The following is a 16,749-nucleotide window of genomic DNA, read 5'->3' as shown; positions in this document are numbered from 1 at the left end:
AAATTGGCACCCAACGTGGGGCTCATCGGTGACTCGGATGCCCAAAGGATTGGTCGCGACAAAGGATTGGAATCTCGCTCTGGACGCGATCGCTGCCCGATGAGACCCGCGTCTTGGCAACCACGGCGTTTTTCCTTTCTTTCTGATCTGACCATCCAGGTGGTGCCGGTCCTCGACTGAGATCTCTTCTGTTGATTCGCCGTGCAGTGACCATTTGGTCGATTTTAGAACTTGGCAGTTGGAACCTGGACACCAAGTGATTGGTAAGTGTCCCTCTGTGGCGCTTGCTGTTGGTTTTGATGCCTGGGATTGGTAAGGTAGTTTAGTAACACTTACTGTGCCTTTTGGATTTTGGAATTGGTGTTGGCCAACTTGGTTTGTTATGAGATTTATATATGGATTGCAATCTATATAGGCAGGTAATGAGGAGAATTTTCTCTATCTGAATAGATTTGAATGGCACATCGTACTAAAGGTACCTTAAGTGCTACTTTGATTATAATACTGCATATTCTGCACTATTTTTGGCATGCCTGTTTTTAGCACACTTCATAGGATGTGTTGCTTTTGTAGTGGTACCAATTTGAGACTAGATAAAGCACAACCGGCCCCCCGGAGGGGACGCCTAATAGGGATATGTATATTAAGTATGGTCTTTCTTCTATAATGTACAGCGCATTATGGAATAAATACACTTGTAAGGATCCTGAGTTGCGTTGGCCTATGTATGGGTCCTTTGATTTACGAAAGATTGAGTATGCAGAACAATGTATGTTTAAGCGAAAGACTAGGCAAGAGATGTTTGATTGTGTACGAATGTGGGAGAAAGAAGTGCGTGAACGAATGAAGTGCGAGCAAGCCTTGATTGAAAAAGAACAGCGAAAGAACATTTATGTGAAAGCATTAGAGCTGAAGAACAAAGCAGTTAATTGTAAGCACATGCGTGATGGTCTTTTTGTTTTCCCCCAGGTGAATTTATGAATGTGTTGCTTTTTTGGATGTACCATTTTTAAACTTGTATATAATTAGCCGGCTCCCCTAGAGGGGATACTTAACTAGGTTTAGGTATAAAAAAGTATTTCTTCTTTGGTGACTAGTACCCGGAGGAACTAAATATGTACATAGAAAAGATCCTGGTCTGTGCACTTAGTAACATTCATAAGTGGTGATATGCAGAGCGGTTTTTTTCTTGGTGTTCTGCCAGCCAAATCTAGTGAATATGACTTACAACTAGTATTTACAAATGGTTTGGTTTAAGTACAGTCTGTGGGCTGTCTTTTGTTTCTGTCCTAAGTGTTGATCTGTGGGTTAAATGTGTGTTTAAATGTCTGTGGTTTGTCATTAGTGGTACTTGTAAGTAGCGATTGCGCTCTTGGTGCAAGAATGGCTAGCCTTAAGTGCCCTGTATTATGTGTTCTGAGTATATGACACCGTTTTGAAAATGTCTGAAATGAGCTCAATGTTTTTTTTGTCATCATTCTGTTATGCCAAATATCATTAAAATGAAATACATTTTAAAAGAATCCAGCAATGAATTATATAATATATGCTAAATAGCTGCACGCTATCATTAAATTGACAGAGTAAGACACTATACATGTGTGCAAATTGCCACAATGTTCAAGATAAAATTAGAATCCACATTTAATAGGAATAAAAAAGCTTCAAAAAACGAAATTGTGTGTTTTGCAATAAATTAAGATACAAAATGTCACAGCATTTATCCTTCTGTATTAGGTATTAACAGGCATTCGCATTATCGGAGTGAGTTGGTTGTTGCAGACCCGAATACATTACAGAACGACAGATTTGTGGCAAGGCTGACATGAAAGGCGTGTGAATTCGACGCCTTTACGTGTCAAGCAGCTGTGTCAGCACATGGGTATTTCTGACTCCGGCCACAGAAAACAGCTGAAGTCAAACACGGTGTAAAATCCTGCATTTCAGACTGCTGTTTTAAAAGTTAGAAATATAGTTTCATGATTTTTGATAAACAGAGGACATATTGACAGTAGGGATTTATTTTCTTAATGCCTTTTTAAATAAGGATAAGAGTGGTTTTTGATGTTAAATAATAATGACTGTCTTTTAAAAGTGGCGCAGACTTATCAAGTTAAGTTTCTGTTGTTAGGGCTGTGAATGAATGCGTTTAAATATGATAGGCAAGGGATGCAGCTCGCTTTTCATATGTGGACTCATCAAAATGATTAGATTTATTAAAAAAATATAAATATTTTGATTATATAATAAATGTTATTTAAAATAGGTGCATTAAATTAGTTTTGTAATACTTATAATGCCTAATAATGATGCTGTGACCTCCTAGCATCCAAATTGAATTTAAGCCATGCTATACAGCAATAGGGGGTCACTTACATGTGAAATGTCACTTTACCCAGGCGTACAAAACTCATTTTTATAAGGGTATACATTATACATTTCTGATGCCACATCTCTGGGATATGTAGGGGACATTCTGGGTATGACTATTATGCAAAAACATTGTAGGATATTCATTTTTAAGTGCCCCAAACATCAAAGTTGAAATTGAGTAAAATTCACTGTTTAAATGAGGTAATTCCAATCAGAGCAGCTTTTAAACTGCCTCAGGCTACAGTAGATGTACATATGTAAGTATAGAATGAATAGCTGACATCTATACTGCTAGACAAGCACTCGGCACACTGCTTACAAATATAAATATGTACAAAAAAACTGGCAGAAGTTATTAAGCTTACCTCTGAATTGCTGGTAGACAGGAATGAAGTGGGTTTTGCTGTTGCTCTTTCCGTTTCCAGGGTCACTTTGAATTGGGACACCCCCATGAAAACCTTGCACGCAAGATGGGACAGCTGCATAGGTTAAAGGCCGAAGTCCTACATTTAGAAGCCTGCAGGGCTCAGCGCAAGGTTTGCTTTGACATTTCGACATTTGAAAGACGAAATGGCAGGGCAGGGACAGAAAGAGGTTTTGCTTACTTTTTTGGCAAAAGCAAGTTTTTGTTCACTCACATGAATAGATGGCATAATAATAATGGTATATGTCAGCTTTTATTAAGACAATGGCTCTGTGATATGTATAGCACTAATGCTTTTAGGGCTGAATTAAGGAAGCAATGGGATTTAGTTTGAATTCATGTGCCCTCGTGTTACACTTGTACATTTGCTAAAGGAATATGTTCTTTAGCTAGCTGAATGTGCTATTTAGCTCCCCAGAGTTTGTTTATGCCCAGTTGCTACAAATTGGGGTTGATAGTGTTGACAGAATGAAACCTGTTACAGGTTTCCTACTGTCAAAAATGGGGGGAGGAGGCTAGCTCCTCTACAAATTAAGGGTAGGCAAATTTATGTGTTCTCTCTCTTTTTCTTAATTTCTTTTGAGCCTGTCTAAACTGTCTGTGAAATAGCCATGAGACATTTAATTGGCTATTCAGTAATACGGTTTTAAACATGATTAGCATTAATAAAATGAATAAATAAATTTGCTATGTTACTGCCCATCCTGTCTGATGAAATTATGAAAGGATGAGTAGTCTAGATTGTGGTTTCCTTATTTGATCTTTAAGGGGAGCTAGCTGTGGGTAGTTTTTGTTCTAAAATTCTCAGGTGATAACACCACTATTGTTTGTTATTCTCATGCTACATACAGTTTTGCAAGGGCATTGCTAGTTTTTATTAGCTAGTCTGTGTAAATAAACTGACAGTCCTAACTAGAGCTGATGTTGCATAGTTTGGATTGTGAAAAGTAGAATGCAGGGAAGATGCCTATGTGATCCTTAGCAAACATTTTTTAGGAAAATATTGTTTTATAGGAGTCTGTGTGTCACAAGATGTTCTGCTGGAGAAAATGTACCCATTATGTTGAAGTTTTTTAGTTCTTTATGTAATAGGAATCCCTGTTAAAGTAGCAGTTTTAGATTTTCCTGTTGCTCCTATAACATGAGAGCATGGTCCTAAGCATACAATGTAGGTGCTTTTATTAAGAGAAATCATTTTAGAAGTGTCTGCAGTCCTGTACAAGTAATGCAAAGTCTATGAGTAAAAGTGTAGAACATTTCCTTTTTTCTTGAGGGTCTTTAGATGATTAAGATAGGAATATACAGATGTAAGGATTTGGAGTATGTCTGTATTGTTTTTCTCTTTTCCTCAGAATTTAGTAAATGAACACAGACTTCCTTGGCTGCTTGGGATTGGGTGACGTATTACTCTTGTCAGTTCACCAAAGAGTTCCTTTTATACCTGCCAATAGGTCCATGCTGTTGTTTCTTTTACTCTCACATAGATGAAAGTGGTTCTTGGGTGCCTTGCTAATATATGGGGCGTCCCTAGACTAGGAAGTATTCTGAGACTATCCTCTCTGTTGATAGATTATTTCTGTGCCTTGTCTAAAGACCTTTTGTTCTGTCCACCAATAGATATTTGCTGCCTTACAACCATTGCCAGAGGGGCGCAGACATCAGATCCAGCTTGGAGAGTCAGCACCAGTCCAGCTTGAAGTCAAAGTGAAGGTAACCAGCACAGGTATTGCTGGCAACCAGGACCTCAGTGAAGGTAGAAGGCCGGAAGCACTGGGATGTGAAGTGTGTACCCCTGCCACTGTCTTGGGCGAAAGACGAGGTCACAAATCAGAAAGGAGAAATCGTGGATCAAGTTTTTGATGCCCAGCTGAGAGTCACAAACCGACCAGATCAGCAAGAAAGTTTTTGCTTGAGGTAACCCCCTTTGAAACAAGGGTTCCTTCAGAGATCCTAGCATCAGGCCCCTGAATCCTGGTCCCAAAGTGGCTGTAAAGTTTTCACCTTTGTTGGTCAAGAGATACCAGGGCACACTGAATGCAATCTATGGCCCCAATGAAAGAGCAGTGTGCCAGCAGAGCAATACAGGAGTTAGGGAAAGACTTGAGTTCAGGGTACAGGTGCTGTGTCTCTGGTGCCTGTTAGATTGAAATGAAGAAAACTGGTGCACTGCCTGAGACACTGGACAGGATCGCTGAGAGCATTTGCCCTGGTGGGTGATTGCCCTATCCTGAAAATAGAAACTTTTCCCTTGAAACTAGGCCATGATTCCTGAGTTGCGAGTCGTGCAACTCCACCGTGGGAACAACAAGAACCTGCCTGTGAGGCTCAAACGGACACAGGGAGAAGACTAACCTCTGGTTGGTTGTACAGCGGCTTTAATTTCCCAAGGACTTCCTTTTCTTTTTTTGTTGAAAATGTACCCAATTGGTCGTCCCATTTTTGAGGAGGAGCAACCCTTTGCAGCTCTTCGTCCTAATTCTCATGGTCTTGTGTGGTCCTCCTGGTCCCCTGGACCCAGGATCATTTTTGTAATAATATGTCTGACTGCTTTCATAATTGTATTGGGAATAATGTTTATTCTGCGAGAGAAAAGTTCATCTGAGCAGCTGATAAACGTTACTTTACCCTTTCCTTGATTAATACTCTAGCCCTCATAAAGGAAACCCTGGAAAAGTCTAGTGAAAATGTTTTTATTAGATATGTACTGTTGACTATTTTGATATTGAAATTGATGGTCACTGAAATGCATAGGAGCCTTGAAAATGTTTTACTGGATGGTTCCAGGATTTGCTTAGGACTAGAAAGCTAATAGTTCTGTTTCTGATAATAGTAATTACTCTCTCCTGCTATCTGTATGACCCAATTCTCTGTTCCCTTTGTACTCCTGCTTATACCTTATACATACCAGCTTAACAATATTTAGAATGAGAAATGCCCACCTACCAATGAATTAGGATATTGATAAATTTATGAAAAAATTAATGTGCATATTTTTTGTTTTCCTACTGGATTATGGGTAATGTCTTTAGCTCATGCTAAAAGGACCGTCTGTTGAAGATTGCATTAATCTCTTTGCATGAGCTGAAAGCCATTTTGTACTTGGCAGCCATTTTAGTTAGCTATGTGCTGGCCATTTGCTGTTTCCCTCTCCCAGAGTCTTGCACATGCTCAAATGGGCCTAGCTAGTAGAATGCACCTGTTCCTAGTATAGAACTGTCAGGCTGTTCTAACTGATGTCAGCACCTTCTTACTCCTCCTACTAGTTGACTGTGCAGTGTCTGTATGACCATCTATGTGCATAACTCTTCTCATGTGTACTTGTACCGCCTTTTTCAGCCCCTGTGTGGGTATAAAAGGACCATGCTTCTTCTGTTCAGTGAGCTACTTCACTCAACACCGAAGGGTGCTGTGTGAATGTAGTTCCACCTCATGAGGTTTATTAAACTTTGTATTTTCTATTCCAGTTTCTGTGCCAACTTCTTCCTATTGGTCTGAGGACTCTATGCAGAGAAGGGCGAACCCCTTGCACTGGTAGGCCTAGCTGAGGTCACCATCAACAAGACCTGTGTTCCTGGTCTTAAAAATTAGATTTTAAAAAATAAATAAATAATAATATTTTTATAAATTGTTCACAGATTTATTGGTGTGTGTCTCATTTATTGCCTCTGTGAATACAACAAATGCTTACCACTACCCTCTGATAAACCTAACTGCTCGCCCACACTACCATAAGAAGAGCATTAGCATTATCTGCTTTTACCTCTGTATACCATTTGGGGATCCACTGGCTCTCTACACAGTATAGACTACTTGGAGACCCAGCTACCTACAGACATCCTGCTCAGGGCATGGTCCAAGCCCTGCACAGGGGCTCCTCTGAACAGGGTAACTGCCTGATGTCATCGCCCTGCCCTCTCTTTCCTCACCCAACAATCTACCCCGGAGAGCTTGGTGGTCCAAGCCTCCACCTCCCAGAGTAAATCCTGTCACATTCCCTACCACCCCACCGGATAGGGATTCCAAATGCCTGGACACCTTGGGAAAGAAAATGTTTTCTTCCACCTGCCTGGCATTGTGGTCTGTGAATATTGTATGCCTTTTGGGTCGATACTCCCACTCACTCTGAGACTCAATTGCGTAGGTACTGTATATGGTCCTGCAGGAGGCCCAGGCCATCCTCTCCAAAACTGTGGCTGATGGGAGAGACACAGCTAACTTTACGATCAGATGTGGGCTGGACACAACCAACTCGCTGGGCAGAGCAGTTTCTTCGTCGGTGGCCTTAAGGTGCCATGCCTGGCTGATGACAACTATCTTTTCAGCGGAGGTCCAAGCTTCGCTGATGACCATGCCCTTTGATAGCTTCCATCTCTTTGAAGACAAGGTGAAATCAGTGCTGGAGCACTTTTAGAACAGCAGAGCTACGGCTAGGTCCTTGGGCCTTTTCATGCCCAGTCCAACTTTTGCTCCATTCATGGCTCGGAAGGGGCTTCTATCTCTGTTGCTACCCGCCAGGACACCACAGACGCAATCTTCCCAGACCCCGCATGTCAGAGAATGGGGCACCCATAGATCACACTGACCAGGCAGCCAGAGGTCAGCCCAGTCCACCACCTCCTTGGCAGTCGCAGCCTCCAAGCCTCTTTAGTTTGCACTTCGACCATCATAGGCAACCAGTGGGTGGCAGAATATGCCATCACCTGCACCACTGTAGGTAACTTACATCAGACCACTGGGTTCCCCCGATTGTCTGAAGGTATGGGAATCGAAAATAATTGCTGTTAGCATAAACTGAAGCCATCTTGTTAGCAGCATCAATTTTGTTAGCCTTGGGATTCTTCCGTCTTCACTGTTGCTTGCTTCTCTATTCTGCTTCAGTCTTCAGCGTTAGTTAACTCCTTCTGTACTGAGCCAAAGCAAGACATGCTGAGGAAAGGCCTGTAGCTGCTAGAATGCACCTGGCTAAAAATGTAACTGTCTACCATTTCCTACTGTTCTGTTCCCCTCCCACTGTGCTGACTAAGTGATATCCATCTGCCCATGTTTGTCAGTAGTTATTCCCTTTGTATGCTTGTACCTTCTATTTGTAACTACATGCTTACTCTGCAACAAAGGGTGTAAAAAGGAGCATGGTCTGTGACTTCAATATACTACCTCCTGCAGCACTTGAGGGTGCTGTATTGATGTAGTCCCACTCATGAGTGAATAATAAACTTATTTGAATTCCAGTTTCAGTGCCAATCTCTTCTTTGTTAGTTTAAGGACCTGTGGACAAAGATATAGGTGAACCCTGCACCGGTGTGCCCCTAAAAAGGCACATTTCCACAATTTGGCACCCGACTCGTGGGGCTCATCGGAGATGCAGCTGCCCGAAGGAGTGGTCTTGACGGAAGAATGGAATCTTGCTGAGGAGACGTCCTGCATGAGGAGACCCTTGTCTTTGCAGACCAAAGCGACTTTTCCGTTTTTCTCAAGATTGGCCCTCCAGATGGTGGCCGGTCCCGACTGAGACTTCCTTTGGCGCAAGTTTTGCAGTGACCATTAGGTCGACCAAGAGATTGGCAGTTGGAGGTTGGAGACTATAGGTTGGTGAGGTCGCTGAAGCAGCACTCTTGATTTGGGATTTGCTTGGCCAAGATTCTGGTTTTGTTTGTTTATCTTTTGCAAAAGATAAAGGCAGGTAATGTGGAGATTTTTCTCTACTTTGACATATCTGGGATAAGGAATATTTTACAAATCTATTTGGTATCATTCCTGCTCCTAGCGCATTCCGCAGGTTGTGTTGCTGTCTTGGTGGTACCAAAATGCATTTAGAAAGAAGTCAGCCAGCTCCCCCAGAGGGGACACCAAATAAGCATATGTATATTAAATACGGTATTTCTTCCATAATGTATAGTACACTGTGGAACAAATATACGAAAAAGGATCCTGATTTACGATGGCCTGTGAATGTGTCATTTGATTTTAAAAAGATTCAGTATGTAGAGCAGTGTTTGTTTAAGCATAAGAGCCAACAAGATAGGGGGAAGTGGAACACGTTTAGAGGCAACATCTGTGACCCCCCCGACCCGAGGACTCAGATCCAGACTCAAGCGAATAAAACGTAGGCAATGCAAGCAGTATATGACTTTGTAGGGGGGGGGGGGGGAGGACTCGCAGATCTATAAGATGGTGTGTTGGATTTCATGACATGAATGGATACCCATATTAAGATTAATGGTGCCTCATATGTTATGTATACAACAATTGCATCTGTCATAGTACTGACCTGTCCCGATGTGTACTTCCAATAAAAATTGTTTAAAAAAAAAAAATCGCAAGATATGTTTGATTGTGTACGAATGTGGGAGAAAGAAGAACAAGGGAGAGTGAGGAAAGAAGAAGCTATAGCCAAAAAAGAACAGCGTAAAACGATATATCAAAAAGCGTTACAATTAAAAAATAGAGATCACTGCAATAAAAGAAAAAGAAGATAGGGAGCGTAGTTTAGAGGTAACGGGCCAGTACCCTATTAGGCGCCCTATTTATCCCATACTTAACAGACCTCAGGATGATTCTATGTTGTTGGATAGACCTCACCCCATATAAATTCCACAGTGCCCCTGAAAATGAGAGTTCTGATGAGGAGCATTTGTCTTCAGAAGAAAAAGATGAAGATAAGCAAGATGGGCGGAAGACTCGCTCTACTTTGACTACTGAAGGCAAGGCCACTCTTCGATCCGCTGCTTGAAAAGCAGCTCAAGGGAGTGCCTATGCTCCAGAACTCGTAGCAATGGTTCCGCAGTGGAAAGATTTAGAGCAGTTACATTTTGTAGAGACGTTTACTTGGGAAGTAATACTCAGTTTTAGAAAACATTCTGATGATCTAGAGCCCTCTGATAAAAATTCTAATTATAAACAATTAGGTGATGGTACCTTTCTTCCTTCACAGGTGCCTGATCTAATTAGGCGAGTGGTTAAATTGCGCACTGACGCATTCCGTTTGCGAGAGGAGAAAAAAGCAGCTGGTAAAGCTACAACTGAACAAACAGTTCAGACCCCGGAGCGACAAGAGGGAGCTACGGGGACAGATTAAGATACTAGTGTTATTGAAGTTACTATGAAACCCATGCGTGAAGCAGCACCTCTATATGTTCCCTCATAGGGAGCTGGAACGAATGATGAAAAAGATTCAGATGATGCACAAGGATATTTTGTTTATAATTGGGTCTACACTTCTTGGAGTAGAGCAGGCATTATGGCTCTTAAAGCTGCTTTGCCTGACCCGCGGAAAAAGATCGGACTACATTAGCGTCTTGCAAACAGAAAGCGGATGAGTCAGTTTCTGATTTCTTTACGCGGTTTGAAGAGATATTACATGACTTTAGTGGGCAGTCATTGACAGATGACACGGGTAAGCATCTGTTCGTCGACAAATTTGTCGCCAACATGTTGCCAGAAATAGCTAGTCGCCTAAAGGCCAGCGAAAGTTCATGCACTACGTCTTCCCCCGTCTCCCTTTTGACTATGGCCCAGTATTATGAGCGTCAGGAATTGGAAGCAAAAGGCAAGGAGGATAAAAAGGTTAAGGATTTAAAAACAAAAGTTATGTTGGCTCAAGTATATGGTCTATCATTTAGAGGTGGTGGAAGAGGAGGACATTGGCGTTCTGAATGCCCCCTTTTGCAAGGTCAGCAGTATCAGCGGGGTAGAGGAAGTATGAGAGGCCGCCCAGTGAACTCAGGAAATTGGGGAGGCATGGATAATCGTACCAGATTTGAGACAGTTGAACACAACCCAAATTCTTCTAATATCTTTGATAGATAAAACAAATATCAAATGTCTGATTATTCGGTTGAAGGTCTCAAGTATTCTGATTATGCATAGGAAAGTCTAGGATGGGGTAAGGAACCGGTTGAGGTCCCAGTAGATCAGAAGGGTCCCTATGTTGATGCAAAAGTTTTGGGTTCTACTGATCGGTTTCTGGTTGATACAGGAGCTATTCGTAGTGCTCTGTCAAAACAATTGGTTCCTAGGGCTACCCTGTCTGGCACAATGATGACATCAATAGGGTTCGATAGAACACCTACACTTAGCCCACTGTCACAGCCACTTGCATTTAGTCTTGATAAATTCACTGCAGCATGTCAATTTTTGCTTTCCCCTAACACGCCGGATAACATTGTGGGTATCGATATGCTTAAACATTTTCGTGCTACAATACGTTGTTCCCCAGAAAGCGTGCGTGTTATTTTAAATGATAACTATCCAATGGTTGAGAGGTCTTGTCTCATTAAAGAGGATGTTGCTCTGGCATTGTTACCTAGTTCTTTGTGGGCTACATCAGATACCGATGTGGGCCACATGATTCTTCCACCAGTACATATTCAAGTGAAGAATGGTGCTTCGTTGCCTCGACAGCCCCAATATAAAATATCTCAGGAAGGCAAAGAAGCATTAATACACATTGTTCAGGATTTGATCAAGGTGGAGGTTGTGGAAGAAGTCCCTTACAATACCTATAATAGTCCTATTCTTCCCATTTTGAAAAAAGATACTGACACTAAAACTTACAGATTCATCATTGACTTAGAAGAGGTCAACAAAATAGTGGTGCCTCAATATCCTGTAGTCTCTGACATCACAACACTTCTTACTATGGTTCCTCCTACTGCCACTACATTTAGTGTGATCGATTTGAAAAATGCATTCTTCTCAATACCTTTTCATCCTGACAGCCGTTATTTGTTCGGCTTCACTTTGAATAATCGATCATTTAGATTTTGTAGAGTTCCACAGGTATACAGAGAGTCCTAGCATTTATAGTCGGGCATTAAAAAGGCAGCTTGATTCTTTCCCTGTACCGAAAGGGGTGGCTCTTATTCAATATGTCAATGACATCTTGTTGGCTGCCGATACCCCTGAACAGTGTGAAGAAGGTACACTGTTATTGCTATCATTCCTTGCCTCTCATCATCACAAAATCTCTCTGAAGAAATTGCAATATTGTTAGACAGCAGGTTACCTATTTAGGTCACCTCCTGTCTAAGGAGGGGCGTGCACTTACACCAGATCGTATTCAGACCATTTTAGATACTCCTGTGCCCCGTACTCAGAAGGATGTTCGTGCACTGATTGGCCTTACTTCTTTCTGTAGGCAGTGGATCCCTAGCTTTTCTCACATTGTTAAACCCTTGTTGGCCCTTTTGACTAAAGACACTCCGATGCCCCTCACATGGACTACTGAATGCCAGAATGCTTTTCAATAGTTACGTCAAGCTCTTTGTTCTGCACCAGTATAAGGAACTCCAGACTACACTAAGGCCTTTACACTCTAAGTACATGAGAGGGACGGTTGCGCTCTCTCAGTTTTAGTACAGACACACGGTGATAAGCAGCATCCTTGCGCATATTTCTCAGCGGTCCTTGATCCAGTCGCCTGTGCGCTGCCTGGGTGTTTGAGCGGTGGCGGTAACGGCTGTGTCCATACGTCAGATAGAGGGAATAGTCTTGTCACATAGATTGCTTGTGCTAGTACCCCATTCAGTTGATGCTTTGTTAAATCAAATGAAAACACAGCATTTGACTAGTGCTCGTTTGACAGGCTATGAATTGACACTTTTGGTTCCTCATATCACACTGAAAAGATGTTTGACACTGAATCCTGCTACATTATTGCCATTTCCAGCTACTCAGTCTCAGTCACAAGAGTTACATGATTGTATATCCCTTACTGAAGAACAAACAAAGGGTCATGTTGACCAACAAGATACACCTCTTTCTAGTGTTGATGGGGAACTGTGGGTTGATGGGTCCTACCTGAAGTTGCCTGATGGTACGACATCTGCTGCTTATGCAATTACAACACTTCAGACAGTAGTTGAGGCAGCTCGCATCCCTACAGAAGTCAGCTCAAGCAGCCGAGTTGATAGCACTGACAAGAACATGTGAGCTTAGTACAGATTTGCTTGTTAACATTTACACTGATAGCCGATACGCCTTTGGCGTGGCTCATGATTTTGTGCAACTCTGGAAGGAAAGAGGCTTTCTCACTTCACATGGGACACAAATAGTGCATGGGGAATTAGTACATAATCTCCTTACTGCCTTGACATATCCTAAGAAAGTGGCAATTGTTAAGTGTAGTGCACACAAGAAAGTGAATGATAAAATAGGGAAAGGAAATGCCTTTGCAGATTACACAGCTCGAGAGACTGCAATGCAGCGAAGTACCACATCTAGGTTTGTAGTTAAGTCACAGGTTGAACGTTGGCATGATGCCAGACAAGAGGTGCTGGACATGCAACAATCTGCTTCTGCTGATGAATTCGACCAATGGTCTAAGGAGGGAACACTGGATGATGAGGGCTGATGAAGGAATAAAGAAATGACAAAATGGAAGTTACCCACAGACTATTTACATCCTATGATTCACATGGCACATGGGTCGGCACATGTTGAAGCATCCTCAATGGCAAAGCAACTTATGCAAGTTTAGGATCATCCAGCTATTGCCGGCACAGCTAAAAAGTGTGAGGAAATGCAAGAGGGACTCACCTGTGCAGCGCCATGGGAGGATCCTTTCCTTAGAGCCCGTACTCCTTTCAACGTTCGGGACATGAAGGACCACGAATGACTACAAAATCCATTCCCCTATCCTGTCTCCCCACAGCGAGACGTCGACGTGACCCCGGAAGTAGGCGAGCACAACCCCAGAAGTTCTGGCAGCAGCCCACTGAAAGGAGGGGAATTCGAACAGGAGGCGTCTTGGACCGGTGGCGAGGGAGCAGCAGGAACAGAGTCGGGAGAAGGAGAGAGAAGATTGACACTGCGAGCGAACAACCCGAAGGAACTCCGAGGACCGAGGACACTGTGTGAGAAGCAGACGCAGAACCGGACGCACGGAGGTACAAAGAGTGGTGGTGTCCGCCAGAGGATGCTAGAGAGCGGCCGCAACTCAGGAGAGTTGCGGCGGAGCCGGTGAGTGGTAGCATCTCGAGGGACCAGGGAGAGGCTGCGAGGGAGGTGGGTGGCAAGCACGAGAAGGGACACGGGTAGCAAAGTGGGGAACCCGCCTCGGAAGTAACTTTGTGTTGCACGCCCGTGTATTTTGGTTTTCCCTGAACAGGTGGCACTTTCTTTAGTAGCGTGACAGATAACGAGCCTAATTTCCTGTTGCAATTCCTGTTATGGCACTATGTTAAACTGAAGTGAGCACTAATATGTTTCCTAGGTGCACTGTCTAAAGAGTATACAACCCCCCCCCCCCCAAAACCAGCACATTGTGTGAAGACCTGGAGCACTAGTCTGTAAAGCACTTCAAGGTGTGGTGACGGGTAATGGTACTAATTGATTTTTCAGAACAGTAACTGACGGCTCCCTCTTTCCCTCTCTTATGAGCCTCTGGGGAGACAACCTTTATACTGAAGAGGAGGAGCCGGAAACACCAACCCCTGAATCCCCATCAAGCTCAGCCATAACCGGAGAGGAGCAGGAAGAAAAACATCCTGAACAACCTACCACTTCTATTATTGCTAATAAAAAACGATCTTTTGGAAAATATATTCAGCCTCCTCGCCTGTTTATCAAACCTGCCCTCCCACAAAAAGATAGTCCAGTTGGTCTGATCTGTCTTCAATATAATCCTGGAAAGGGAATACAAACTCCCACAGGACGGTTCACAATACCTACTGCACCTTTTGAAGTCCTGCAAATGGATTACATACAGTTTGAGCGTTGTCACAACCTTAAGTATGTCTTGGTAGTGGTTTGTGCCTTTAGTAAATGGGTGGAGGCATACGCCACGAAAGATAATACAGCTCTTACTACGGCGAAGGTGCTCCTAAAGGAGTTCTTCCTGAGATTTGGAATTTGTTGAGTTTTGTGGAGTGACAATGGACCCCATTTCATTGGGCAAGTTGTTGATTACCCTATGAAAGGGTTAAGAATTAAGCAGAAGTTTCATGCTGCTTTTCACCTACAATCAGCAGGGCTAGTGGAATGTTACAATTCTACCCTAAAACTAAAATTGGCCAAGATACAGGCTGCCCCATCTTTAAAATGGCCTGATGCACTGCCCTTAGCATTACTATCCATTAGATCGGTACCACATAAACGATCTGGCCTCACACTGTATGAGGTGGTTTTTGGAAGGCCAATGAATATTTGGGAGATTTCTAAGCCACGCCCTATACATGATGTACCCTATGTACTGATGAACGACTATTTGTCTCAGTTGACTGACAGTCTGTCTTCTATTTATCAACAGTATCGGGAGAATCTTCCAGACAGGTCGCAGGGTGAGGGCCATGATCTACGGCCTGGCGATTTCGTGCTGACGAAGTCCTTTCAGCGGACCAGCTCCTTGGAGCCTCGTTGGCGTGGCTCTGAGCAGGTGCTCTTGTCTACCAGGACTGCGGTTCGAGTGACCAACCGGAAGAGAATTGTGGCGCTCCAAAATAGGATGGTCCTTGACATCATCCAGCCGACCGTGGTGGAGCATGCCGCATCATTGGAAGCAGCTGCTGTGTGTATATCCCTGAACACGCCCCTTCAATTTTTGAAGCAATTGCTAAGATGCACAAGATAGCCACTGAAAATCCATCAGGATTCAGGGACATGTACTTTGACTGGATGGCTATGGACTATGTTTACTGTATGGGGCTGGAAAATAGTCAGCCCTATGTATATTTTTTGCGATTCTTTTCACCTGTTGCCTATGTATCCAATGTGGCCTGATGCTCTGTCCCTTTGTATTACTACCTGTACCTCAGGTATACCGACTAAACAAAATGTCAAGAATGCAAATGCCCGCCAGCAATGTACCAGGAAATTACCGAACTCATGAAAATAGATGTACAGGATATATTTCATGCCCCTTCTAAGTCGCAGAGATGTCTTCAGCCAATGCTAAAAGGGCCGTCTGTGGGAATCGAAAATAATTGCTATTAGCAAGAACTGAAGCCATCTTGTTAGCAGCATCAATTTTGTTAGCTTTGTGATTCTTCCGTCTTCACTGTTGCTTGCTTCTCTATTCTGCTTGAGTCATCATCTTTAGTTAACTCCTCCTGTACTGAGCCAAAGCAAGACGTGCTGAGAAAAGGCCTGTAGCTGCATGAATGCACCTGGCTAAAAAATGTAACTGTCTACCATTTCCTACTGTTCTGTTACCCCTCCCACTTTGCTGACTAAGTGATATCCATCTGCCCATGTTTGTCGGTAGTTATTCCTGTGTATGCTTGTACCTTCTATTTGTAACTACATGCTTACTCTGCAACAAAGGGTGTAAAAAGGAGCATGGTCTGTGACTTCAATATACTACCTCCTGCAGCACTTGAGGGTGCTGTATTGATGTAGTCCCACTCATGAGTGAATAATAAATTTATTTGAATTCCAGCTTCAGTGCCAATCTCTTCTTTGTTAGTTTAAGGACCTGTGGACAAAGATATAGGTGAACCCTGCACCGGTGTGCCCCTAAAAAGGCACATTTCCACAATTTGGCACCCGACTCGTGGGGCTCATCGGAGATGCAGCTGCCCGAAGGAGTGGTCTTGACGGAAGAATGGAATCTTGCTGAGGAGACGTCCTGCATGAGGAGACCCTTGTCTTTGCAGACCAAAGCGACTTTTCCGGTTTTCTCAATATTGGCCCTCCAGATGGTGGCCGGTCCCGACTGAGACTTCCTTTGGCGCAAGTTTTGCAGTGACCATTAGGTCGACCAAGAGATTGGCAGTTGGAGGTTGGAGACTATAGGTTGGTGAGGTCGCTGAAGCAGCACTCTTGATTTGGGATTTGCTTGGCCAAGATTCTGGTTTTGTTTGTTTATCTTTTGCAAAAGATAAAGGCAGGTAATGTGGAGATTTTTCTCTACTTTGACATATCTGGGATAAGGAATATTTTACAAATCTATTTGGTATCATTCCTGCTCCTAGCGCATTCCGCAGGTTGTGTTGCTGTCTTGGTGGTACCAAAAT

General features: G+C 43.1%; 1 protein-coding gene across 3 annotated transcripts in view; it reads right to left on the bottom strand.

Annotated features, from left to right (window-relative positions):
* Positions 1–16,749, bottom strand: part of DUSP23 (dual specificity phosphatase 23) — a 104,047-nt gene that overhangs the window by 69,652 nt on the left and 17,646 nt on the right. The window lies entirely within an intron of this gene.

The sequence above is a fragment of the Triturus cristatus genome, chromosome 12 (assembly GCF_964204655.1).
Source record: "Triturus cristatus chromosome 12, aTriCri1.1, whole genome shotgun sequence".
In the NCBI taxonomy this organism is placed as follows: Eukaryota; Metazoa; Chordata; class Amphibia; order Caudata; family Salamandridae; genus Triturus; species Triturus cristatus.
The sequence above is the reverse complement of the archived record's forward strand: the minus strand, read 5'-3'. Positions and strand labels throughout refer to the sequence as shown.